A 27,137-nucleotide genomic window follows, 5' to 3' on the forward strand; every position below is an offset into this window, starting at 1 on the left:
GCAGGGCAAGCCGTTCCACAGGACTACATCCAGCATCTCTACGATCGTCTCCATGGGAGAACAGCAGCCTGCATTGCTGCGAAAGGTGGATATACACTGTACTAGTGCCGACATTGTGCATGCTCTGTTGCCTGTGTCTATGTGCCTGTGGTTCTGTCAGTGTGATCATGAGATGTATCTGACCCCAGGAATGTGTCAATAAAGTTTCCCCTTCCTGGGACAATGAATTCACGGTGTTCTTATTTCAATTTCCAGGAGTGTAGATGTTTTAAGCACCTTTCTTCCCACTGTTGAAGAACAATTCGGGGATGGCGATTGCATCTTTAAACAGGATTGAGCACCTGTTCATAATGCACAGCCTTTGGCGAGTGGTTATACAATAACATCCCCGTAATGGACTGGCCTGCACAGAGCCCTGACCCGAATCCTATAGAACCCAAAGGGATGTTTTGGAGCGCCTTCTTCGTGCCAGGCCTCACCGACCTACATAGATAATTCTCCTCAGTGCAGCATTCCGTGAAGAATGGGTTGCCATTCCCCAAGAATGGGCCAACACCATATTGAATTCCACCATTACGGATCGAGGTCTCCACGAACTTGTCATTTTCAGCCAAGTGTCCGGATACTTTCGATCGCATAGTGTCGTTAGTTATAAGAGTGATTTATTGCTACATAAAAGGATTTGCATTTAGATTGTGTACCTACTTTGTCCCTACTTGTGTTGGTCCATTGAATTTAACGGGCCACTAAGCTCTGCCAGTAGCAGCTGCGCGGTTGTCTTCTAAGCCGTCTTCGCACGAGACGTGCTTCCCAAAATGGTTTGCGACCACAGCACTCTTTGGCAGTTTTCCGCAACATGTAGCTTGTCGACCACAAATTTTCCTTCAGAAAGTGTAATCATGTAAAATAGCTGCGTTAACAGAAATACATCGTGGAAGAATCAGTGGATTGAAATGCGATTATTACATTCAAAAGAAATCCTTTAAAAGTTCCCATTCCTCATAGACAATATATTATTGATAAAATAATCGGAGAGTCAAAAAAAGTTTAAATCACTTGAAAGGCGTTAAAATTTTATGCCCACCTGGGGGAATCTTACAAAACCCCAAACTGAAGTATTGTCTTACGAAATACGGTGTGTGCACTCTTTACAAATGTCACCAAAGTTTATATTTCTAACTTGTTTTTCCTTTATATCTTCCAATTAATATCAACCTTATTTTGAGTTCTGCATGATAAGTGGAAATGCACCCGAGAAACTCGTTGAATAAAAGGTCAGGAGATGTTTGTATTCTCATTCTGTAAGTTTTTGCTCACCATATATGGTATTACCGACGTACCATTCCCCGACATTTTATTGTAACAATCCGTGCTTGGAAAGTGTTACCGGTATATCTTTCACGTGCTGGTGGCTTCAAACTGCATGTTTACTGTAATCTGTAACAGCTAAGCTGTATTCCAATATGGTGTCTGGACGGTGTAGCATGTGGCGTAGAAGGCGATCTTGTACCGCATTAGTTAGATTAAAATCACTTGACAGTTGACTCTGGCACTTGCCGCTATAGTGTTACCACATCGGCTGCCGGCTACCTCTCGGTTATAGGCAACACACAAACACTGCGGGTCACTTCACAGATGTTGTTAGTGTGTAACGTGGAGCAAAGTTTGAAGCGGCCACCGCGAGGTAGGACAAAAATGTGTTGTGCTCTGTCGACGGCTGATTTTAAGTGGCCTATGACTGAACTGCCGCGGTCGACGGCCTAACCACAACCTCGTGATTTTCATCGTAAGAGAGAACTGCGGTCAACAATCTGCGATAGAACAAAAATCTCTATCGCTTGTTGATGGCGATTAAAGCTAATCTGTACGAGCAAATTCAAGACAAAAAAAATTGTCTCAGCCCTAAAATAATTACACGAGCTGCCGCTTTACCAACCGATGAGTAGTCCTCGTTTACACTGGGTTCCAGATTATAGGCGTCAGAGGTGAATTCCAAACTAAAACAGAATAAGTAAAAATAAGAGGAAATACAAAAAGTCAAAGAAGTATTAGAAATAAAAATAAATGTAAACCAGCTAGCTGAATAAAAATGTCTTTTGATTAGATTGAGAAATAAAAATTCGGTGCATTTGATGAGATTCAAACCTACGACCTTCTACATGACAGGTTATTATGCTAACAACTGCGCTACGCAATTACACTGCGCTAAGTTGTTATATTTAAGACTCTGGTGACCCAGTCGTAACGACGAATTGCAGCTTTGTAAAATTCGGCTTCACAAAGTGTCGTACGAAGCTTTGCAATGCAACCCGACCCGTGTTTATAAAAACTATGACGCTGAACGCGTCTTGTGCAGAAGGATCGAAACGTGTGTATCTCGTTAGGATCACTGTTCCAAGAAGCATCCAGCCATCCTGATTTAGGTTTTCCGTGATTTCCCTAAATCGCTTGGTTTGAAGGGGCGCGACCGACTTCCTTCCCTAATTCGAAGGGACTGATGACCTCACTATTTGGTCCCCTCCCTCAAATCAATCAATCAATCAATCAATCAATCAATCAAACCAACCAACCAACCAACACACAGAAAATGTCGAATGGTGGGAAAACCTTGTAGTTGCAAATTTCTATTCAGTGGTACGATGGAGCTGCCGATTTTCTACACAGCTTTAACACTACCTGGAATACAGATGAGTTATTTGTATCCTAACGCATATGAACAGAATTTACGTAAATCTTTGCACACTGTTCTGCACAACTAGAGGGGAAATTGATTATTATTCATCTTGTATGGCAGCTTTTTGCATTCTTCCGGGAAAGGCAGTTTCCCCCTTCACGAGTGCTGCTCGCTTTTCAGTTTAGTCAGAATATACCTCCCTAGCATTTCCTGTTCAGATCTCTCACGTAAGTGGACATTGGGCTCGTGTTTATATAGTGTCGTTAGTTTCAGTTCGAGTGACCAATTATTTGCAGTTGTTAAATAAGTTATGTAAAGAAGCTAAACAGTTCAACCGTGGTGGTGGCAGTTTCCTTTCTCGGAAGAACCCTAAATTTGTCGTAGACGATGTCTAAGAATCATTTTTCTCTCTAGCAGTGGAGAACAGTGTGCAGAAAGTTACGTAGATTGTGCCTATCTGCTTTTCTAGCGTTAGGATGTTAGATCATATCTAAATTTCATGTACAGTTAAAGCAATCAATGAAAAATAATAAAAGGCGCGTTTGAGCACTGCGTCGCCAGGAGGAGCTGCGGAAGGGTCGATAGAACTTTCTGAAACATCCTGTAGTTGCTTTTTGTGTCGTAGTGGGGTAGATAGCGGGAATCACATGGCCGCTTTTCAGTTTGCAGACCTTTGAAGGAGGAACTTGCATGACCCAATCTGGCGGCCTTGCCTTCCCTCACACTTTTACCTTCCAACCCCGCCCTCTCTACCGTGTTACACCCTCTGAACAAAATTTATCCCTTTATACGGCTCTGTTGTAGACGTGCTTCACACATTTAATATTTGTTCTGAACCCACTGCATTTAACAGTAATTTTACACTATTAAAATACTATTTTTAATAATGCAACATTTTTCCAATCGCTGAAACACGATAGAGAGAAAAAATCGGACCTTTTTCTTAGTAAATTTAATGTAGTTTAATTTTTAATGGGAAAACTTTTGCTAGGAGCCGTGGTTGTAGAGATACTCAAGATAAAGTATAATATGAGAATCTTAAACGCCTCCCCACCGCCTCGCTCACAGCCCACCGGTGGGGATTTTTAGTCTGTTGTTCATAACACTGTTTCTCACTGAACGAAAATTTGCAACTACACGATTTTTTTTCTCTTAACTTTCCTTCAATTGGACTGTAAACGCAACTCTGATGCGGGTAAATGCTTCTAATTGTGAAATTCCGTGTAGTGAATTCATAAAATTCGTCTCAGTCCACGTTAGCATATATTATCATATGGGGTGGATTTTACTCTTCCATCTACATCCATACTCCGCAAGCCACTTTGAAGTCTATCGCAAAGGATACTTACCATAGAAGGGCACATTAAGATTTCATCGTGTCCCATTCTCGTATGGAGCACCAGAAGAATGCCTCTGTGCGCGCAGTAGTCTAATCTTCTTTTCACAGAGCCTACGCGAGCCAAATGTAGGAAACGGTAGTGTATTTCTGGATTCCTTACGAAATACTGATTGGTGAAACTTTGTAAGTTAGTGATTAAAATTCTTCTGGGTATTATGCCGCGTCATTGCTAAAAACTAACAAAAATAATAAACTAAAACCGACGTTTAGGCCGAATTGCAACAGCACTAAGAGGCTATTCGTAGACGTCCATGTCGTCAACGATTGGTAGCTGTCCGCCAATCAGCGTTCGGCTTCTGGTCGGCAAGTTTTCCTCCTGGCGTGCGCGGAAGTGGACTGACAGTTGCTCTACAGCTGTTTGTGCAGATACTTCCGTGTTCCGTGAAGCTTCTGGAGAAAAACTTGCCGACCAGAAGCCGAACGCTGATTGGCGGACAGCTACCAATCGTTGAAGACATGGACATCCACGAATAGCCTCTTTCCTTCTATCTTCCGTTACGTCATGACCAGCCAATCATATTAGAGGGCCAATTAAGTTTTACAACAGTGACGTCAGACATCGATAGTTTGTGATATATAGAAGCACCTATCCCCATGCAAAACCAGTAGTGCCTGAGGAAGGCTGTTGCAATTGGGCCGAAACGTCGGTTTTAGTTTATTATTTTTGTTAGTATCTAGCAATGACGCGGCATAATACCCAGAATTTTAATCACTGACACCGGTCGCCGAAGCCTACGTTCTCATACTTGTAAGCTAGCTTTACCGAGATGGCGTCTGACTTAGTGTCCGCCAGCGTGGTATTTTTCAATATCTCCACGATGCTGTCCCTTAGATCTAACAAATCAGTTCCAGTTGGTTCTCCCCCTCCCCACCCCACCCCCCACCCCACTACTCGTATATGTTCAGTATCTCCCGATCCCCCGTTTGTCCAATTTGGAATAGGTCCCACAAATTGGAACAATATTCTAGACAGGAACGGAAGCTTATTTGGTAAGCGAACTCAGTATTTTGTAGACTGACTGCTTTCACCCAGTATCCAACCAACAAACTCCTACGACTGCACATGAGTAGTAATTTAATTTCATATCCCCACAAATTGTTACACCTACGTATCTGTATGAGCTGGCTGGTTCGAATTGTGACATACTGATATTGTAGTAACTGGGTACTAAATTTTTGCGTTTTGTGAAGTGCATAATTCTACATTTCTGAAGATTTGACGCAATTTGCCATTCTTTGCATCACTTTGAAACTGTATAAAGATATGACTGAATGCATGCAGCTTTTTCTCCGCCTCTCCAAGTAGTACTTCATTGTAATTACTTAATCATCTGCTAAAATCTGGGTTTACTGTCAGTATCGTCTGGCAGGTCGTTAATACAGGGTGAACAGTAATAAAACCGACTAACTGCAGCGACGAATTCCTGATGAGAAAAGGAAGAACAAGTCCCATTAATGTGTGTCCGGAAATGCATCGTTGCCACGGTAGATGGGGCTGACAAATGGCAATTCCTCTGATCACGTGCCGTGTGTTCCTTGTGTTGCAGGCTGTGTGGCTGACGCAGCGTACTGTAAGCAGCAGAATGGTCCGGTGTTCATGTCGGGAACAAGCTGAGATGGTGTTTGTGTACGGCCCAGCAGATGGAAACGGTCGAGAGGCAGCACGGTTATATCAAAACAAGTACTCTCAAAGACACCAACCATATACACAAAATTTAAAGCCCTTTTTGGGCATTTCTATGAACGTGGGTCCAATCAGACAGACGAACGTTGTGTGACGTGGGTGGTGGTTGTGAGGAATCTGTCCCTGCAGTTTGTTGGCATTACTAATGTTCACCCTGTATATATGAACTCCCCAGAGCACGCCTCAAGCTACTTCATCTGTCGGTGATCCTCCGTTGAAGATAATATGCTGTGTCCTCCCTGCCTCCCTAAGAAGAAATCCTCCATCCAACCAAAAATTGTTTGGTAACACTCCCCCCATCCTTCCCCGATAATATTAATTACTTCCGTTAAACCGAGCGAGGTGACGCAGTGGTTACCACATTGGACTCGCATTCGGGAGGACGACGGTTCAATCCCGCGTCCGACCACTCTGATTTAGGTTTTCCGTGGTTTCCCTAAATCGTTCCAGGCAAATGCCGGGATGGTTCCTTTGAAAGGGCACAGCTGACGTGCTACCCCCGTCCTCCCCTAATCCAATTAGACAAATGACCTCGCAGTTTGGTCTCTCCCCCTAAACAACCCAACCAACCCCAACTACGGTTAATGAGTCAAGAAAGCACCCACCGCAAACTGTTCTCGGGCAACTGCGTGTGGTATATTCAAGAGTAGTATGTATGTAACCTGATACCTGTCAAGTATCAAACTAAAATAAAGGTCGCCCTCCGCCCATTGATCGCGGTCATTAGAATGACTTACAAATGGCGTGCAGTCAAGTTGCCTCTCCCCTCTTTCACGGCTTTTCCAATTACCTGAGTTTCGTCATTGAGAGTCTCTATGCCGTAATGAAAAAATGATCGGAGAGGTCAGCTAAAGAGTTATCCTGCTTAAAAATCGCGGTAAGTATTATCTTAATTTACGATCGAATTTGTTTCGTGGTGACTGAATTTCGAAGGGGCGTGTTGCCTTATTGGCTGTTGCTGTTTACAATTTTCGGTAACTTGTTTCATTTTTCACCGTTTCTCTCCAAATTTCAACGATTGTCATCCTAGGACACACAGATACGACACTTTGAATGTTAAGATTGGCACAGTGCGTATTTTAACAAATACACGGATATCCCACATTAAACAATTAGTACACGGCAACAAATAAGCTCTTGGTACGTATTAAGCGTACAAGGAACTTCTCTTCATTGTTAGTGCGTTAAAAACAATGGCTTTACTGTAAGATGTTAGACTTGTAAATAATGACTGAAAGTCAAAGTAAGCGCGCTGGCCGAGGTGGCGGAGCGGTTCTAGGCGCTACAGTCTGGAACCGCGCGACCGCTACGGTCGCAGATTCGAATCCTGCCGTTGGCGTGGATGTTTGTGATGTGCTTAGGTTAGTTAGGTTTAATTAGTTCTAAGTTCTAGGGGACTGGTGACATCAGAAGTCCCATAGTGCTCAGAGCCATTTGAGCCATTTTGAACCAAGTGAGCGCAACTACACTCCCCCTCCCCCTTCCCCCTCCGTCCTGCCCCCCCCCCCCCCCCCACACACACACAAACACTCTCTCTTCAGATAAGACCTGTGAAATGCTAGTATTAATATGTAGGCAGCATCGACCTCGATAAGACACGGAGTGCCAGCTATATTAACCAATCTAAAATACTTCAAAAGATGTCTGATTCCTGAGGATATTGCAAGTAATGAGTCGTTATTAACCCCTAACCTCCTTGATGTGCTATAACTACCATTAGCAGATTTCACCTGTACAGCTACAATTATTTTTATATAAGTCGATTGCACTAAAATACGTTTTGAGACGTTTCCAATGGCAATTATACAAAAGTTTTCACGGTGACAAAATGACCATGACCAAAACAGTCGTGGAATCATTCAATTTGCGTTTTGTTGGTGTCCAGTACCACTGACAGTATATCACAGGCTATTGTGCAAGACACGCCCTCACGTTTGTTCCTAGACGGTAATGTCAAATCTTGCTACCCACAACCAGTATCTCAGAGAAAAATTAAAGCCGAATTAAATTTAAAAAAATAATGGTCTTCCTGTTACGAACCAAAATTTTAACGCACAATTTTACGGGGTTATTCATTAGTCTAATTAGAATTCGGTTAATCGATACGTATTAACAGGGATATTAAAAACAGGAAGAATAGCCAGCACCCCAAAAACAACAAACAGCTAATCTATCCATGGCAGCCTATCCATTGGATCCTAATTCTATACTAAAAAATGCTATGTTATAAAGGAACAATTAGTGTACTGGAGTGCTGCGCTAGGAGGATCGTATTGGAAGACTGACATGGATAGATTAGCGGTTTGTTAGTTCGGGGGGTCCTGACTATTCTTTCTGTTTCTAATGTCCCTATTTATACATGCCGATCAAACTAATACCTAACTAGACTGATGAATAACCATGTGAAATCCGCTTCAAAATTTTTGTTTGAAACAGGAGAATAAATTTTATTTATATCGGCTTTCGTTTTCTTTGTAGAGAACTGTCGTACGTAACAAGACTTGACAATACCATGTAGGAAGAAACGGGTCTTGCACAGTGACATGTGATAAACGGTCAGTGTCACTGGGCACATCAACAAAAAACAAATCTAATGTTTCCATCGCGGCTGTTACTCATGACCACACTGTCGTCATAAAGGAAGATAACACTTATGGCCATTTTTTTAAGTACGTGAAATGTGTTCGTACCTGCGAATATGGACAACCGTCAGTTGTGTAATGGAATAACGACAGTGGATATTTGTGCCAGATGCGGATTCGAACCCAGACCACCTGCTTATCGAGAGGGTTCGCCTTACCATTTGGGTATCTGAGCACGACTCACGGCCAGACCTAAACTTTCATATGCGTCAACCCTGCCTGTACAACCTGTATTCGTACATCTATTATGTAAAATTCCATACAAGGGGAGACATTTCACTTGAAAGTCGCTTGCCCGTTGTTGGCGGATAAATACAATATTGCAGTGCCTGTGTCATTCCGAATTAACATGCATGCATGCATGCATGCATGCATGCATGCATGCATATCCGAAGGATTTTTGCATCATAATTCGGAGTAACACAGGCACTGCAGTATCGTATTTTTTAAGCAGGATAGCTGTGCAGCTGATCTTTCCGATGATTTCACTACGGCAAACACACCTTAAATGACGAAACTCAGCGAGTTGGAACGGTGATAAAAGGGGGCAGGGCAACTTGACTGCACGCCATTTTGAAGTCATTCTATTGGCCTAGATCAGTGGGTGGGGGAAGATGACCTCAATTTTGGCTCCTGTACTGGAGCAGTGGATTTGTGGCATTTGAGGGGGTGTGGGGGCGGCTATGTTGACACTTGACAGGTATCAGGTTACATCCTGACCTAGAACATCCCGCACATGATTGCCAGAGATGTGTGGGCAGCAGGTACTTCGTTGCCCCGATACCTACCTGGGGTTGAACCGGTACTTCTCCACTACTCCCGATCACCTAGGTTTTCAGAATGTTATGTGAGGAAAAGGAGATTGGAATTCCGAATGATCAGTGTTCTTTTAATGCACGCTGCTGGGCTTGGAAGATGTCTTTCTGTTCGAACTTGAGCCCAGAATGTTCTAACATTCTGCAAGAGATGGTTGTCAGTGACTTTTGTAGGTAATTCCTTGGACCAGTTCTGCTGCCCATGTAGATAGGTGCGATCTGTCTTCTTTCATTTACTGGGAAGAGTTTCCTGTTTTAGGGATTAGCGGTACATTATACTCAGCCGCAAAATATATACATAATCTTTCAGGTATTCCATCTGACCGCAAACATCGTTTAATTTTTGGACTTTCCCGACGTTGCTGACGCTAACATTGATATTACTTATCTTTACAGCGGGACTAGTGTTAAACTGGGCAATACACTTAAATTTTTCTTCGTAAAGGAACTTTCGAAAGCGGAGTTCTGTACTTCTGAATATTACTTTACTTCTCTGTTACGTGCCATACAAGCGTTTCTTGGCACAAACTTTGGCGATACTGACAGACATGACATACGACCGGAACTTCCGTGGATTTTGTGGGAATCTTTCGTTAATTCCCTACTGCAGGAGTCGTTTAACATCACACATAGCCCTTTTGGCGGCTAAATGCATTTCTTTCAGCATCTTTCTATCTATAACCGTATACTTTATAAACGTTGTGCAGCAGTAGCCGCTGTAGCGTTTTAGAAGCTATATGCTATGCGAAGTTCCTTACATGTCTACCCGTCCTTCTGGATACGTACGCTGATGAAAGAAAAATTATGACCACTGGCCACCGCAAATGAATAAAGCATGGTGGCGTTGCCGGCACGTGGAGCGGTAGGGAATGTAAATAAGCGGAGCAGAGACGAGTGAGGATTCATTTTCCAGACGATACGGGCCGTAAATGGGGAACGTTATCTCCCTGCACCTGGGAACGATCATCTCGGAAACTTCGAAGCTGGTTGCAGTTCGCGTACTATTGGTGTGAGCATGTGTACTTGAAGTTGAACGATGAAACTATGAGAAGGCAACTTGGGGTGAGACGGCCATACCTCATTCCAGAACGTGGAGATCGTAAACTTGCAAGCTCTATAAAGTAGCCTAGGAAGCTGTCTGTAACGGATCTGACGGCAGAATACAATGGCGGCTCAGGTCCAAGTGTTACGGAGCACGTGGTCGAACGTTGGGTTCAGCAGCATACGACACCTACGAGTTCCCGTGTTGACCCAACGATATTTTCAATTAAGATTGCAGTGTGATCTGGATAATGGTGATTGGATTGTGGATGAATGGAAAAGTGTCGCCTGGTCGGCTGAAACACGTTTGTTATGACACCTGATTGAGGCAGTGCCATAGTAGGAGACCCATTTACTGGGTTTACATGGGAACTGTGGTAATACTAGAATGCGTCATTACATGTGGACTACGATGACATTGCGGATTACCAGCATCGATTCATTGATGTCTTCCCCGGCGATGTTGGCATCATCCAGCAGTTTAACTGTCCATGTCAGGAGGCCAGAATCGTGTTACAGTGCTTGAGGAGCACGGCAGTGATCTTCAGTTGGCGCCTTGGCCACCATATTCACCTGATCTGTGATCCATGTGACACATCTGCTGTGCTATCGGGCACTAGCTCCGCTCCTAAAATCCAACTGTCCGTAAGGAATTGCGTGACATCTATGTAGTTATTTAGTGGCACATACCTCAAAAACCTGGCAAGTGCATGGAATCCCTGACATCCAGAATCGCATATGTCGTGTTTCCTATTAAGACGATCTCCCCCCCCCCCCCCCCCCCCCCCCCCATCAGTGTATATGTTCAGTGCTTGGTCAACTATTCCTCTAAACGTTAGCCACAATTCCACTGCAAGCTGATAACCCGGAGTTGAATGTTTAAAGTTGCTCGACGAATATGATACTACTGACTTGTCATTTAATTTTCTGAACATACAGATATTTCAACTCGTTTTGTTTGCCGTTTGGTAATCATTGTTGCTAAAAGAGCGTCATTGTCAGTGATACCAGTTTCAATGTGTGTATCCTCAGAAAGGTCTGGGCGATTTATTGCCATTAGATCTATACATCTCCATTGTGATTCGGCTTCGGAACTACCTTTCCAAAGTCAGTCAGAGAAAGAATTTGCCATTATTTCAGAGGGCAGAATTATCCTAGTAGGTAGATGCATGATTAAGGTCTCCCCCAATGACGTTACAGTAGGGGAATATGCACTGGTGAGCAAAGAGTAAGGAAGAAAGTAACTTTCGCACGATATGTCACGGCCAAGTAACTTAACTGGATGAAACTTGGAATATATGAGAGCGAGCTGCTACAGTATAGTACACAAGGCAGGTGAAAGAATTATGCTGAACAGAAATGACAGTTACTCAAAGACAGTAATCACACTGAAGCCACGACGATTTATTGTGGTCACCTGCACATTAGAGGGTGGGACCAGTTTCTTAATAGGATTCGTAAATACCATAGACGGCAATGCATCCTCTGCCACGTGCTCCCATGCTAGCCTCAAGGTTGGTAAAAAGGTCCATTCCTCCGCCAGCGCGGTCTACAACTGGTGGATGGTCGTTGGTGCATGTTGGCATGCTTCAGTAATTCCCAGAATGCATCCCACACGTGCTCCGTGGGACTTAAGTCGGGACATGGGCAGGCCAGTCCATTGATCGACTATCCTCTCGTTCCAAGATCTGCTCCTCCTTCGTTGTTCTATGCGGTCTCGCACATTATCCCTAAAAATGTCTGGGTCGAATGAAGCCATGAAAAGACACACGTGGGGAAGTAGTACATTGTAACAATAACTTTGACCGATGAGTGCACCGTGTTCAAAGATTGGTCAGTACGCTCATGCAACCTTATCCCTTCCCAAACTATAACACCTGGACCACCAAAACGATAATGTTAGACAGTGTTTCGCAGTGCATTACGTACCCTTTTATAGCGAGAGAAGGGAACAGGTAATGCAACCAGCGGCAATGTTGCACATGATCGTTCTGATGGTCCATATTTTAGTCTAAATCCGGAGAATTGGACCACTTTCTTCTTCTGCATAAAATTTGTGTGTTTCAACTTTCTTAGACTTCTGGAGTTGTCATAGAAACGTAAATACATTACATTATTGAGGCACTACAAAAATACAAGAGTCATAATAAAATGAAAATATACAGAGTGGTCCAGCTCACATTTATGTATGAGATGGACTAGTATGCTGAGAGAGAGGGACCATATAAAAAGATATGCCTGAAGAAAAGTAAATTAAATTTTCATATTTATTGTTGGGAATATGTTGTAGTGAATACAGAATTATACGATTAAAAATTTTAGTTCAAAAATTTTTATAAGTTTATTATAAATCTTGATTGAATATTTCCGTTTGTAAGGAGTTGTTTTTGCTCAAGCATTAGCCTGTCTTCTTCCCACCAGAGAAATTGCACTTACCATCAAATGTATTATCAAATGTTGGAAAACATATTGAACCCAGTTGCCATATTTATTACTTTCGTAATAGGTTTCGCCACACCCAACACATTCATCCTTGTACCATTCATCAAAGTTCTTTTCGCACTCTTCTACAATGTTTGCATCTGGTGAACACGGTGAGGTTTTTATGCGTTTTTTCTTTTTTCGCTTCTTCATCCTCTCTTTCTCTTCACTATTTCCCTTTTGTGATCTTTTTATGCCTTCCTTCTGTTTCCTTTTCTTATTTTTCTTTGTTTACAGTTTCTATATTTTCAGCAAAGTCTAGCCCTTTGGATACATCTGCTGACTTCCTCTCAAAATTCATGGTGTTATCAACAGGAAGAGCAGGTAATATTTCTTCGAAAACTTTTCTTTGTGTTGGGTTAGTAGTAGTCTACGTTGGCAATCTTTAAAGTTTTAGGCTTAGTGGGGGTGGAGTCCCAAGTTATGTCAGTGAAGGAATTTGACGTATGCAGATAGCTCGCCTCTTTTGACGTGCTTGGGGTTACTAGGCCATCTTATGAGCTTTCAAGTGGTTGATTGGCTTGTGTGAGAGATTCTGCTCTTCCGTTTGTTGTCACAGACGTATCTTCCGACAAATAAACATAGTCTGGTGCTATGTCCATATTCAGTGGGGTTATTGCACATGCCTTGAAGCTAAATTTGTGTTCCGTCTCTCTGACATTAAAACTAGTGGTCAATCTATCCAGATTAAGGAGAGATGGAACCCTCCTATTTCCATCTGTAGGCTGCGAACTCGGTCGCCATTTTAGGTTGTTTCGTGACTACACATTCGTCAAGCTCGCAGTAAAAAACTGTCATTATTGTGCAAACTAAGCCTTAATACTAAAATTACGTAACTACACGATAAAACTTTTCGGCTTACCAGAACAGAGAATGTGATTTTTCTCCAGAACTGAAATGAAAATGGCAGCAACAATTCTGCACCACGTTTGTTCACAGAAGAGCTTCCTCGCAAGTAACTGGAGATGCTCTCCAGCGGCGCATTTGTGAAATACGCCACTGGTCCGTTTCACCCGGTGGTCAAACTCTCCCGGACTTACCCTAAAGATGTTACAGTTCCAACCGGACTATGAGCTGTTTTTTTCGAATACGATGAGTTCTACACACATTCCCTCATCAGAAGTATCCGCACACAACTATATAATGCGAAATTAACCCCTAAATGTCACGAGAGATGGATTCGCAATTATAAAAGGAAGTGGGAAATATTGTGCTGTCAGAGAGCAGAAACAGCAGAATGGGCCGCTCAGGAGACCTCGGTGACTTCGAATGTGAACTAGGCACAGGATGTCACTTGAGTAACAAATCCTTCGGGGACATTTCAACCTTTTCTAAAGCTGTCTAGGTAGACTGTTGGTGATATGATTCGTGAAGTGAAAACGCGAAGCAACAAATGGTTCAAATGGCTCTGAGTACTATGGGACTTAACATCTGAGGTTTTCAGTCCCCTAGATCTTAGAACTACTAACTAACTTAAGGTCACACACACACACACACACACACACACACACACACACACACACACACACACACACACACACACACACACACACACACACGAGGCAGGATTAGAACCTGCGACCGTAGCGGTCGCACGGTTACAGACTGAAGCGCCTAGAACCGCTTGGCCACACCGGCCGGCGCGAAGCAACAACCACAGCTAAACAAACCAGGCAGATCTCATTTGACCATTGACGAACAGAATTCGTCGAACATTGGGGAGGGTTGTTGTTTAAAAATAGCATGAAAACAGCGGAAGGAATCACTCGTGAGTTCCTAAGTATCAGCAGCAGTCCAGATAGCACAGTGACTGTGCGTTAGGGGTAATAAAGAGCAACCTCAGAACGGGTGATTCAGAGTGATGAATCACGCCGTAACTTGCGGCGAATGCGTGGAGAAAGTTTCCTACTAGCAGGTATAGCGCCAAAAGTGAAATACAGAGGACGAGGTGGTGTGTGTGTGTGTGTGTGTGTGTGTGTGTGTGTGTGTGTGTGTGTGTGTGTGTGTGTGTTCCATGGTTAAGATGTGGTCCCCATATTGCACTTACGGAAACGAAGAATACGAATATATGTTACAGCATTTTGCTCTGCGTACAATAGAGCGACAGTTCAAAAGCATGAAATGAAATGCATCCTGCCATAAAGCAGCATCTGTGGGGCAGTGATTTGTGGACGTAAACTTCCTGGAATGGACTGACCTGTCCAGAGTTTAGATCCGAACCCAATGTAACTCTTTTGGGAAGAGTTTAGAACGTCGTCTTTGCACCAGACCTCAACGTCCAATATCACTAACTCCAGCGTTCAGTATCACTACCTTCTCTGGCGTTTTGGGGAAGAATGGGCTGCCACTCCTCCACAGACGTTCAGAACCCAAATTAATATCCAGTAATAGGCGTTCGAATACTTTCGATCAAATGAGTACTTTTGTGTGTGGTGCGGCTGTGTCGTGCCAGCAGACATGCGATTGAATATGGATATATAAATACGACGAAAGTTTACTGCGACCAAAGCCACTTACTCACGTGGAACTGAGACATATTTTATACCGTTTTGCTTTATTCAGTGAAGTACCTTTTGCTGTGGAGTATTGGCAAAGCTGATTCGGAGATTCATTTTTGTAATGTAATTTTGCATACTGCCTTCAAACTGAAGAATTGACAAAACTGTCTTTGTGCCCCCCACTGTATACAGGGTAATGTAAGACTGCTCAGTATAAATACATTTATTCTTCACAGATGTCAATGTGTTTGTAGTCACTCCTTCACCTTACCGTTGAAGCTTGAATCGTTTTAGGCTGCGTGCAACTTCTGCCGTGTTGTACTCGGTAGATAGTCGTTAACATATATTTAAATTTCGGTGCTCATTTTTTAGCTCCTATGTAATTGTCTATATTTCAAAATTTTGTCTTCATAGCATTATTTTCAGTTACGGTCTCGGAAAGTCCTCACATGGTTGCTAATTTGATAATTCGATAACTTCAAATATGTCACTACTAATGAATCATACTTCGTACAGTTGGTTTCTGTTCCCCTTAAAGACATTATCTCCTTACGTCCGATGTGAAGCAAGAAAACTTGGAGTACCCTGATCGTACATTATTGACCTGCCGGGTGTAGCGTGCTGGAGGAGCACCGTGAAAACAGATTGTTTCACGTCGTGTTAGACTGAACTTGTTATATAAGCATTATGTATCATCTCAGGTTTTGGAGAGTTTTCTAAGCAGGTATAAGACATGCGAAACACCACGGGCAACATCGATGATCTCAGCAGCAGATAGCTCTCTTCAGAGCTCACACACTTCAGTAAGCAGAGTTCCTTCTGTATATTCAAACATGATATCGCCTAATTATAAACTTTCTGAAATATCGTAGCGTTCGTCGCTTCGCGCCAGGTAGTACTGCATACATGCCATGTCTGGTCACAAAACATACGCTGCAGATGTGATTTGTGTTAAGTTTGGAGCTGCTCTTATTGTTTTCAGAGACCTGGTTTTGTACCAGTGATTGGTTTATTTTGATACAGATTTTTTAAATTTTAATCGTAAATACATATTTTCGTATTACGATATGGGATTTTACGTTGACCAATAATCTTGCTCAGGATCCTGTTTCTGGCTTCTCTTGTTAAATATGTACTTAATTTAACGTGTGTATGATGTATCGCGCATTATTTCCTAATCCATGTGTCTTAGTCAGAGCCATATTAAAATTTTTCAAGTATATTTCTTTATGTATACTTCTTTGCAGATATAAATTATCTTTCTGGGAATAACATATGGGATGCCTACTCGTCACTGCATTTTTGGTGACTTACAGCTCTTTTGTTTCTATTTTAGCCAGGTTTCCACTTTCCTCTGTAGAGCGTACTTCCTCTTTTGCGGCCTTCAAAGTTCTGCGAACGTGTAGAGTTTTCAGTCATTATGAAGAACCTATTCGGTTTGATCTTAAGACTGTTTTCTTTATTATTTGAGAAATAATTACTTCTCGTAGTTTCCTTGTGTATTGTTTCACACTGGGGATCAAAGGACTCATTTTGCCATCACCGAGGGAGGTAGCGTAATGGTTAGCACACAGGAGTCACATTACGGAGGACGACAGTTCAAACCCTTGTCCGGCCATCCAAATTTAGTTTTTTCATGATTTCCCTAAACCGATCCAGATAAATGCCGGGCTACTTCTTTGAAAATATGAGCTTGTGCTCAGTCTCTAATGTCCTCGATGTCGACGGGACATTAAACCCAATCTTGGTTGCCCCGCTCGCCCTTCATTCCCCCGCCCCCTCCTCCGTCCTCCCGTCGCCCTCCTATCAGTGCTGTTCGTGACGTTTGATAGTTTCGTCTGTATGTAGTCCACCCAGTGCTATGTCACAAGGTAACAGCTGCACCCTTACAGATGGCTTTGTCCGCTTTTACAAGGTGCCTGTGGTTTACTGCTGCATTTATGTATTTGAAAACAGAGTGCTACTGCTTTAAAAGCAACTGGACACGTCGCTGGAATGTGACGCCGGTGTGGAAGCTGGCAGGTGTTGCAGTCTGTAATCGTGAGTACTCTGTCTTAAGTTCATTAAACACTCGAAGCGAACATTGCAAACAGGTGACTTAAGTCGCCAGTGGAGAGTATAGATCTGTTGTTCTTAAGATTCCAGCGTGCCAGCCCTCGTGCCTTGCTAACCATGTTTCGTAGAATTTGCATTTTTTCTGCAGGATCAATTAATAGGCCGTGTTAACCAATAGAACTACTGTTACTAAAGTTCATTGGCATGGATCCATTTAGAACAGTTGAACATACACCAGCAATAAATTTGCTGTAATTAGATCTTATGACACCAGGTCAATCTCCTTGTGCTGCATGATTTTTCACTGCAGTAGACAGCTAGCTCTTAATGGTCGCTTATCTGGCATTCTGTCAGGCATGAGGCAAAAAATGCATTCCGGCACAGTTCAGTTGGGAGTGCCCGCTGCACTGGACTGTGTGGATTTACAGTCTCAGGACTGATAGAAAACGCCAAAGAAGCGACAATTAACAACTGTCCACTGTAGTGGACTGTATGCGCTACAGGGTTAGGCGTCTCCTCCCCCCTTGGGGTTTTACCTGTTCCGTAAATTTTGTTTCGCCGGTTTTTTGGAATGGGGGACTGATGACCTTAGCTGTTTAGTCCCCCTTAAACATAACAACAACAACAACAGGGTTAGGCACTAGGCTCGACATTTGGGAGGAGCAGGTTCAAAGTTCGCGTTCAGTTTCCCGTTGCTCCAACTGACTTATGCCTAATGGCGCGATAATTTCTTTGAATAAGAGGCAACCGATTTATTCGCAAGCCTAGTGACTCCTGAGCTTATGTTGTATCTCTAATAACATCATCGGAAGGCAGGAAGACATAAATCTTCCTTCCTTCCTTCCTTCCTTCCTTCCTTCCTTCCTTCCTTCCTTCCTTCGCTTCTTTACCTGCAGCAAGATGGTGTATAATTTTGTAGTAACGTTCCATTAGATAATTTTCGTATTGAGATTGTTTGATGGTTCACCCCTTATGCACCCACTTCACCTTCTGCGTTATGTTACTGTAAGGTACTACGACAATATCTTATGCCAAACAATTGGCACTTGAACCTTGAAATTACCGACAATAAACTCTGGATTTTGCGGAGTTGATACTTCCTTTTTTTTATTCTCAAAGGCTGTTTGAGTAGTTTCACAGCCGTCCTTTCTCACGTGAACAAAATCTGTGTTTGTTTGTAAAAATTGCAACGCCATCAGAAACCAGGTAGTAGATACTGTGGACGTTATTCAGAAAGCTATAATTTGGTGTTTGCAATGAAGTGTGAGTAAATATTTTCATAGGTGTCTAGCTCGTGAGGGAGGTGACATTTCGTCACTTCTTAAGTAGACATTTGAGGAAACAACGTCGACAACCATTTCAGTGTGTTTGTGCACACTAACATAACCTAGCCTCCTTATATTCCAAGCATATTAAGTTTTGAAGAAGCAATGTTCAGCCACAGGCGGAAGGAAACACTCTGATCTCTGATGGTAGAAATGAGACAACTGTAGATTTAACAAATTTTCCGTTTTATTTGGACTGTCTCTGTGGCCGTGGATAATGATATTTTACTATAAAAATACAGCGACCAGCCACTTTTTTAATGCGGTTTATTTATGCCAATATGCATTTCGGGTTTGCACTCGTCTTCAGCTGGCAAATTACATGTATCTTCAGTTTCTACAGTGGTACAATCTCGACAGCAGTTTGGATGCTACAGCTGGCCTGTGCAAAAGCAACGATTCCAATCATTTACTTTAATTTCGCGAGTTTAAAGTTACACACTATCAGTTTTTGCTTACATTCTCCTCTCCAAGAAAAAACAAGGAGAGGAGAATGTAAGTAAAATGAACAACTGATAGTGTGTAACTTTAAACTCGCGAAATTGAAATTTTGCACAAGCCAGCTGCAGCATCCAAACTGCTGTCGAGATTGTACCACTGTAGAAACTGAAGATACATGTAATTTGCCAGCTGAAGATGGGTACAAACCCGAAATGAATATTGCCATAAATAAAACGCATTAAAAAAGTGGCTGGTCGCTGTATTTTTATAGTAAAAACTGTAGATTTGTACTGTAGGTAACGGGTCCAAACAAAAGGCAAAGTTACTAAGGCGAGTTCGTAAGATAGAGATGTCTTTCAATTTTCCATTACGCAAATTGTGTAGTAAAGTATTTCTAAATAATAATAATAATAATAATAATAATAATAATAATAATAATAATAATAATAAAACCGCAAGTGTCAGTGCTTCCATTTTAAATTTTATGCGCTCTCGCACGAACAGGGTACACCTTACTCGTATTTGAGTCTGTATATACCATTCAGAAGTGAGGGGACATCATTAACACTGAACAGAAATAGCTTCGCTCTCGCCAAGATGGAAACTATCAGCATGATCACAGCTACCACGGCTTATGTCACGTGTTTTAAATAGCGTCATTGATACACATCTGTTCCTGAATCCACAGGTAAGCCCTTGCAGTAATATCGCTGACAATTGAGAGAGAATTTTGTGTGCAGTCAGTGACTGAAAGGCGGCATGGCAGTATTAACAAGTCCGAGCGCGGCTGTTGAGCGAGCAAACCAGTTCGACAAGTAATTATCCAGCCAATCATTTACAAAGCACGCGAAGTGCGATGGGGCAGCGTGCGCATGAATCATACTGGGGAAGTTGCAGTACTGTCCTCTTTGGATGAACGACTTGCCCAGCACTGTCAGCTGTCTTCGTCCACATTCTCGTTGCAAGCTAATAGAACGAAGATTCTATATACTGTACCACATCATAAATTGCTGTGACAACAGCTATGAATGGCGTTTATCTGTGGGCAAGTTGCGCAGTCTTCTCTTCAGACAATAACTTCAGAATGGAAATTTTGAGTTAAGTTTATGGAGTTGGATTAGCTTCCGTGTGACGCTCTCATTCCTACTAATCAAAAACGTGAAGAAACGTGCCGCAGCCGTTTGTATCTTCCTTCTCCTTTACTAATACTGCCTTGTTAGGTAAGGGTTCAAAACTATACAGCAAAGCTCAAAAGTCGTTTGAACGATAGCTTTGTACTTAGTTGACGGAGTTAGGATTCTTCCAATGAGTCTGTTTGGCATCTGCTTTTCCTAACACTAGTTCTGTGGGTTCGTTCCACAAATGACCTTGGGGTGCTTGTTCTCGGATACTACGCCTTGTACTTACTTGTGATAAATCGCTGTTAATGTAACGAAACATTAGGGGATTACTGCTGCATAATTACGCGCATTGCATTTCTTTTGTTTTATCTTGAGGCTCAGCTTCTAGTCCCTGCATCAGTAGCCGAGCGTCCATAGATGTCTCCATTTCGCTACAGTTTTCTGGCATTTTAACTTTGAATACCTAAACAAGTCCGCGATCAGCCACATTCAGTTTGACGTGAACTGGTTCATGCTTGAAGTGTTAAGCAGACGTCTCACCTTTCAGTTATTGCTTCGGACTATTTTATAGCAAAAAAATGGCTCTGAGCACTATCGGACATAACATCTGAGGTCATCAGTCCCCTAGACTTAGAACTACTTAAACCTAAGTACATCACACACACCCATGCCCGAGGCAGGATTCTAACATGCGACCGTAGCAGCAGCGCGGTTCCGAACTGAAGCGCCTAGAACCGCTCGGCCACAACGGCCGGCGATTTTATAGCAGATGGATGATTGTGTGTGTTCTAGAACGTTGTTAACCGCCCACGCAGTTAGCTCTGATCTGCCTTACCATATAACCACGTCGAATTTACAGTCTCTTTCAAAGTGTGAATCGAATATTTGCCAGGCATCATTCAGTATGGTACACAGCAACTTATTTTTCCCAATTTGAACACTTCAATCACCAACATGTTTAACCAAAGTTCTCCTGAAGGTCAATTTCACGACCCGAACAGAAACGAGGTCATGACATTTTATTTGATGCTCTAGGTAAGGTTCATATCTACTGCAGTACCCTGTAGTATGGATTATTGATGACAGCCTCCTGAGTTTTCCTGGTATCTCATCAGTCGGTTTCAACGTAGATCAGGAAGGAATCCTTATTTCGACAACTTTATAGTAGTGGCTACACAAAAGTACTCTCCCAATTAAACAATGTAAGTAAAGTTATCTCCTTAACATAAAGAAGAGGTGGTAGCTTCTCGTCCTTCCTACGAATATTTAAGCAGAAACTTACTTGGAGGGCAGGGAATATATTTTGAAGACTTTTATGACATTATATCAGTCAAAGGTGCTTTTAAATTGTTAAGCCTGTAGTGGCACCATTGTCTTGTGATAAACCCGGTGCTTTAACTCTATTTATGGACTTAATTTGACTTTATACTGTTAATCCAATATTTTATCAACATATAAAGTACAGTTGACGTTAAAGATGCGAAGAATCACCAAAGAATCACTTTCTCATAGTTGTCTTACTATTTAATTCACACTGTACCATTCTAAAATTGAAAGAATCTGGAAGATTTCTTGGTCACACTTTGGTTAATGACTTGGATGTCTCATCTAAACATTACAACATAACATCCATCAGCATAAGATTGAGCTTCTGAATACTGAGAATTGTGAAGGTGCTGACACTTTACGGTGGCTTCGTTGGTACCAGGCTAGCACATAACTGTATTGTATGCAGATTAGCACAACCTTCAGATAACAGTGCGCCACATGTACTCTGGATTGCTGGGCGCACAGGTAGAGCATTTTTATGTAGTATTTGTGAAGGGGGTGCAAACTACCATTGTGTGTCTAGTAACAAGACCTCTATTAATAACGATCGAAATAGTATGTTACTTGATCTGTGAAAAGATTGTGCAGAAGTCACGTATGAAGAGCGCATTTACAATCGAACAGCTAGTTAGTGGATAGCAGTGACAGACATTTCTTAGTGTTTCCTGAATGATACAGTAAGTCGGCAATTTGTGCTCTTTGTGGAGTACAGCAACGTGTATGTTAAGTGCTACAGGCGCTATATCGCATGAGACAGTTTATAATCTTCGTCCGGCCATTCCAATTTAGGTTTTCCAATATTTCTCTAGATGGCTCAAGCAAAATGCGTGGATGGTTGCTTTGAAAAGGGCACACCAGATTCCCCTTCACATCCTATTGCGGCCCGGTGACATGGCGCATCTTAGTTTGGGGACATGAAGTCCACGAATTGCTGCAAATGGTATCAAAGTTGCCGAAGATAGCCATTTCCAGACAATTATCGGTTCAGCTGGACCAAAGAACCCAGTCTATTTCACAGCCCCCACGATTAAGAAGCCACTACCACTTGCACAGTGCCTTGAAATCTTGGGTCCATGGATTTGTGGGGTTTGCGCCACACTCGAACCTTACCGTCAGCTATTATCAGCTGAAATTGGGACTCATGTGACCACTTCGCGGTTTTCAAGTCTTCTAGGTGCCAACCGATATGATCATGAGATGAGGAGAGGCGTTGCAGGCGATGTCGTGCTGCTAACAAAGCCACTCGCAAAGGTCGTATGCTGCCATAGCCAATTACGCCAAATTTCGCCGCACTGTCCTAACGGATACGTTCTTAGTTTTCCCCACATTGATTTCCGCAGTTATTTCACGAAGTGCTGCTTGTCTGTTAGCACTGACAACTCTGAACAAACGCCACTGCTTTCAGTCGTTAAATGAAAGCCGTCGGCCACTGTGTTGTCCTTGGTGAGAGGTAGTGCATGAAATTTGATATTTTCGGCACACTCAGGACACTGGATCTCTTAATATTGAATTGCCTAACATTTCCGGAATGGAATGTCCCTTGCGTCTAGCTGCAGCTACCATTCTACGATCGAAGTCTGTTAATTCCCGTCGTGCAGCCATAATCACGTCGGTAACCTTTTCACATGAATCAGCTGAGTACGAATGACAGCTCCACCAATGCACAGCCCTTTTTACACCTTGAATATGCGAGACTACTGCCATATGTACGTGTGCATATCGCTATTAAATTACTTTTCATCTTAGTTTACACGCAAGCAACCTTCCGGTATCCACTACCGCACCGGTATCCACTACCGCAAACCTACACATATTGTGGTGTCTGACACATCTGAAATTAAGTGTGAAGCTGTATCTACGTTTGAAAGTCATTTTAAAGTATGTTAGACAATCCTCTCTTAACACTGTCATTCCTAACCTTTTTCGGCGATACACTTTTTACTTTGTGTCCGAAAGTCCATCATCCCGCGTTTCGTTTGCTACTTATGTGTTTGGCAGTTAGATTTACTTCATTTTGCTGAAAATTGATCTAAATTTGAGACTGCACTGTGGTGTTTATTGCTTTAGCTGTTAGCACCACAAGATTAATCTATCCATTTTATGCTGAATCTGTTCTTAGTTCTGGCATATTGACGTAAAACACTTGTTCAGATCCATAGGATGGAGATGTCCTTAGTGTCTATGGCAGTGGATGACTGATGAGTGCCTATGACATTGTGGTGGCGTTTGTTATTGATGAAGAAAATGGGAGGGTGAAACCAGGTACCGACAAATGGCATGTTTCTTTCGAGGAAGCAAGCTGAATGTGCCTTTCCAACTGGCGGATCATTTTCAGCAATTGCCATTTGCTCCCTCCGTGAAACCGAGGAGAGATTTGGAATTTAATTGAAGACATTTGCCCGAAGACCGGTCATAAGTAACTCAACGCCACTAAATATCCTCCACTTGTTAGCATGTTACTGGAATCGAAAATGTGCTCCGGCTGTACTATTTGAACAGACCACCCCAGAGTTGAGCCACCGAACAAGGGTACGATACCGGCGTCTGATGCGGAGGGGCACTACAAGAGACCCGAAAGTATGTTAACATTTGAAAATGCACTAATTCACTGAATAATGTCGGTAGAGGTGAAACTTGACACACATGCCTGAAATGGTGTGGTTTTATTGAAACAAAAAAGAGAGCAAAAACCGGCCAATAAATGGCGCTAGACAGCGAAGTGCTGCTTTTCAAACTGTCAACGTGACGGGTGCGAGGTCTGCCGATATCTTCACAGATACGCATCATTCCTAGCCGGGTTGATAAACACTTGCTGAAAGGCGGAACTTTCATGCAGGATCGCGCTCCATCCCATATTGCTACACGCGTGGAAGACCTCTTGCGCACCTCGTTTGGTTAGGATCGCGTGCTGAGCTGCCGCTTCAGTCATACTTGAACTCAATCCTTGTGCTTATTGGTTGTAGGATTACGTGAAGTCGCAAGTCTATCGCGATCGCCCGATCTGATAGGGATGCTAAAAGACAAATTCCGATGGCAATTTGTCACCGTAACTAATGATATGTTGTACAGTGCTGTTAACATTGTCTCTCAACTACAGTGATTGTTGATGAATGACGGTCGACATGTTGAGTATCTGTTACAAAAGAATATCTTCGCTAAAAATCAGTTTTCTGTATCATATGAAGCTCCGTCTGTTGGTCATTTTGTGCACGTTTTTGGTTTCAGTAAAACCCCATGTCATTTAAAGCATATGTGTCAATTTGTACTTCTCTACACAAATTACTCCGTGAAGTTCGAATTTTCAATTTTTAACGGACTCCTGTCATCCTGCAAATAGACTACATTTGTTTTATATTGTCACTCAGAGTAGCATTCTGCGTACTCATTATCTGTTCCACGCTGTTGAATTGGTCTTTCTTTTGCTGAGTGGGTTCACCTGTTGCATTTATCGATCTATCCCATCACATAATTTCATAAATTTTGTAAGTTTCAAATTGTCCATGCACAGCTCCTGCAGGTTTCCTACAACTATTAGTTTCTGCATTACTAGATTCAGTCTGTCAAAATTCCTTTGTGAGTCTATTAAGTAGTTGTTGTTCATTGTACTTACAGCTTGCACCACCGCCTCGGCTACCGTCGTCAGTGTCAGCGTGTCGTCGACGAGGGATGACCGACCTGGTGGACCACCCCTTCCTTCGTCGTAAGATCTTCGAAACATCACTCAACGTCACTGTTTTGAGACTGATCTTATTCAGTAGTTTAACTACGTATTCCACTTCCCACTATTCACTACTCGAGAAATTGCACGCGAAAGTGAGAAACTTCATTTCGGAGAGTATCTGCCACGTTTACTCGACCACAGCTCTGTGAAGTGGAAGACCATTGCCCTAGTTGTTCACGCACAGGTAACGTAGTACCTATTCATTACGAGTATGGTAGGCAGCTCGTGAAGCAAGAGCTCGGACGAGAAGACCTAGATGTGTTAATCTGCGACTGTGAAAAAACAAATGCACTGGACTTTGTCAACAGGCTAAGCAAAAGGTTGCCATCTCCAGTCTGTGTACTTCTCACGGTGCATTTGTGCAGCCCTAGAAGGTGATCCCATAACACAGATTATGACAAGCAAGGATAGGCTTGATGTTACCGTAGGCGTGCTGGTTCTCGTCGTCATCGCGTACAAATTGGTGCTCTCGTTTCGGATAAAAAATTTCCAACACAATGTAATGAATGGTGTGTTCTAAAAAGCAGCATTTTACTCCGTTGCCTGTTGCGTCGAATATGGCCACCTCTCCTCTATTGCAGGCCGGGCAAGTCTGGCTCTGAGCACTATGGGACTTAACATATTAGGTCATCAGTCCCCTAGAACTTAGTACTACTTAAACCTAACTAACCTAAAGACATCACACACATCCATGACGGAGGCAGAATCGAACCTGCGACCGTAGCAGTCCCGCGGTTCCGGACTTAAGCGCCTAGAACAGCACGGCCACGAAGGCCGGCCCGGGCAAGTCTGCCGCTCGCCTTTTTGCACGACGCATGGATGTCGAACTTCATGTCGCGTTCTGACGGTTTCGGTTTGGGGGTTCTCTTATTTCAATAAAGAATAAATAAGTTTCAATTTTACATCAGTCTTTTTTAATAACTCTGTATTTTATTAACTGCATCCGTAACAATGGTCACTAGCGTACACTTTTGCGGTAACGCTCGACTCAGATGTAGCCGGTTCGAATCCTGGTGATGGAAGATATTTTCATCGCTGGTATTCGGTCACCGTGGGGAGGACAGGTGGGGCGTACAGCAGCGGATTGCCAGACTTTGCGCCATTGCCGTAGGTCAAATTCCAAACTCTGCTCCGTGTATCCTGGAGTGAGGGCATGTGGCACTTGATGGGGATCTGTCCGTCGGTTGACGACTTTAAGCTATGCTGTCCCCTTGGTGTTATTTGATAATGAGTCGGCTATGTGGCGGCACCAGGTTTCACTCGCCCTTTTCACACACTACGCTGTAAAAGCAGTCGAACCTGGCAGTGTAGCGATAAAGCGCTTGACTGGAAACAGAGGTCGCGGGATCGATCCCTGTCGGACTTTAAATTTTTCAGTCTGCGTTTTAACCTATACTTCACCTCCTCACTATATGAGGTATCGATAGAAACGACACGTGGTTCCGATTCCACATTAAGATTCAGGTCCTGGTGGATAACTGGGGCAGGTTAGGGACACAAGTCGCCGAAGTGGCGCCCAGTTGAAAGACTTACATCAGCTCCGTGAGCCATACGAAACTACTTCTACTGTAAAAGTGCTCCTCACATTCACACGACACTTAGCACTTCGCATCAGGTTGGAGAAAGGCATCGACAAACCATATTTAGTAGGACCTTGCCCAGGACAGCGGCGCGGCATTTCCACGTCTGTCTCCAACGCTCATTTCTCGAGTATGGGAGTGTTGTGGACTAAGTTATGTTAATTATCAAGGTAATTCAGTGTTCACGCACAATATCTTCGAAACATTTAGTTTCAAACCTTCCATTTTTTTGCATGCGGTAGATCCCTCGACCTGCGCTACAAAGGCGTGGATCAGCTATTCACGACACACGAGAAACTGCCACTCAGGTGGTAGGGCACTTATGGAATGT

The 27,137-nt window shown here is 42.9% G+C and overlaps 1 protein-coding gene across 5 annotated transcripts in view; it reads left to right on the top strand.

Annotated features, from left to right (window-relative positions):
* LOC126297666 (uncharacterized) overlaps positions 1–27,137 on the top strand; it is a 275,101-nt gene that overhangs the window by 44,227 nt on the left and 203,737 nt on the right. The window contains exon 2 of one of the 5 annotated variants that reach the window (XM_049988761.1): positions 25,118–25,205. The exons of 2 other annotated variants lie outside the window; for them this stretch is intronic. The gene's annotated coding sequence lies outside the window, so the exon portion shown is untranslated. Of the gene's footprint in view, positions 1–5,620; positions 6,635–25,117; positions 25,206–27,137 lie in introns of all 5 variants that reach the window. 2 more of the 5 variants (XM_049988758.1, XM_049988757.1) reach the window with 2 other exon arrangements.

This window comes from Schistocerca gregaria, chromosome X (assembly GCF_023897955.1).
Source record: "Schistocerca gregaria isolate iqSchGreg1 chromosome X, iqSchGreg1.2, whole genome shotgun sequence".
NCBI lineage: Eukaryota > Metazoa > Arthropoda > Insecta > Orthoptera > Acrididae > Schistocerca > Schistocerca gregaria.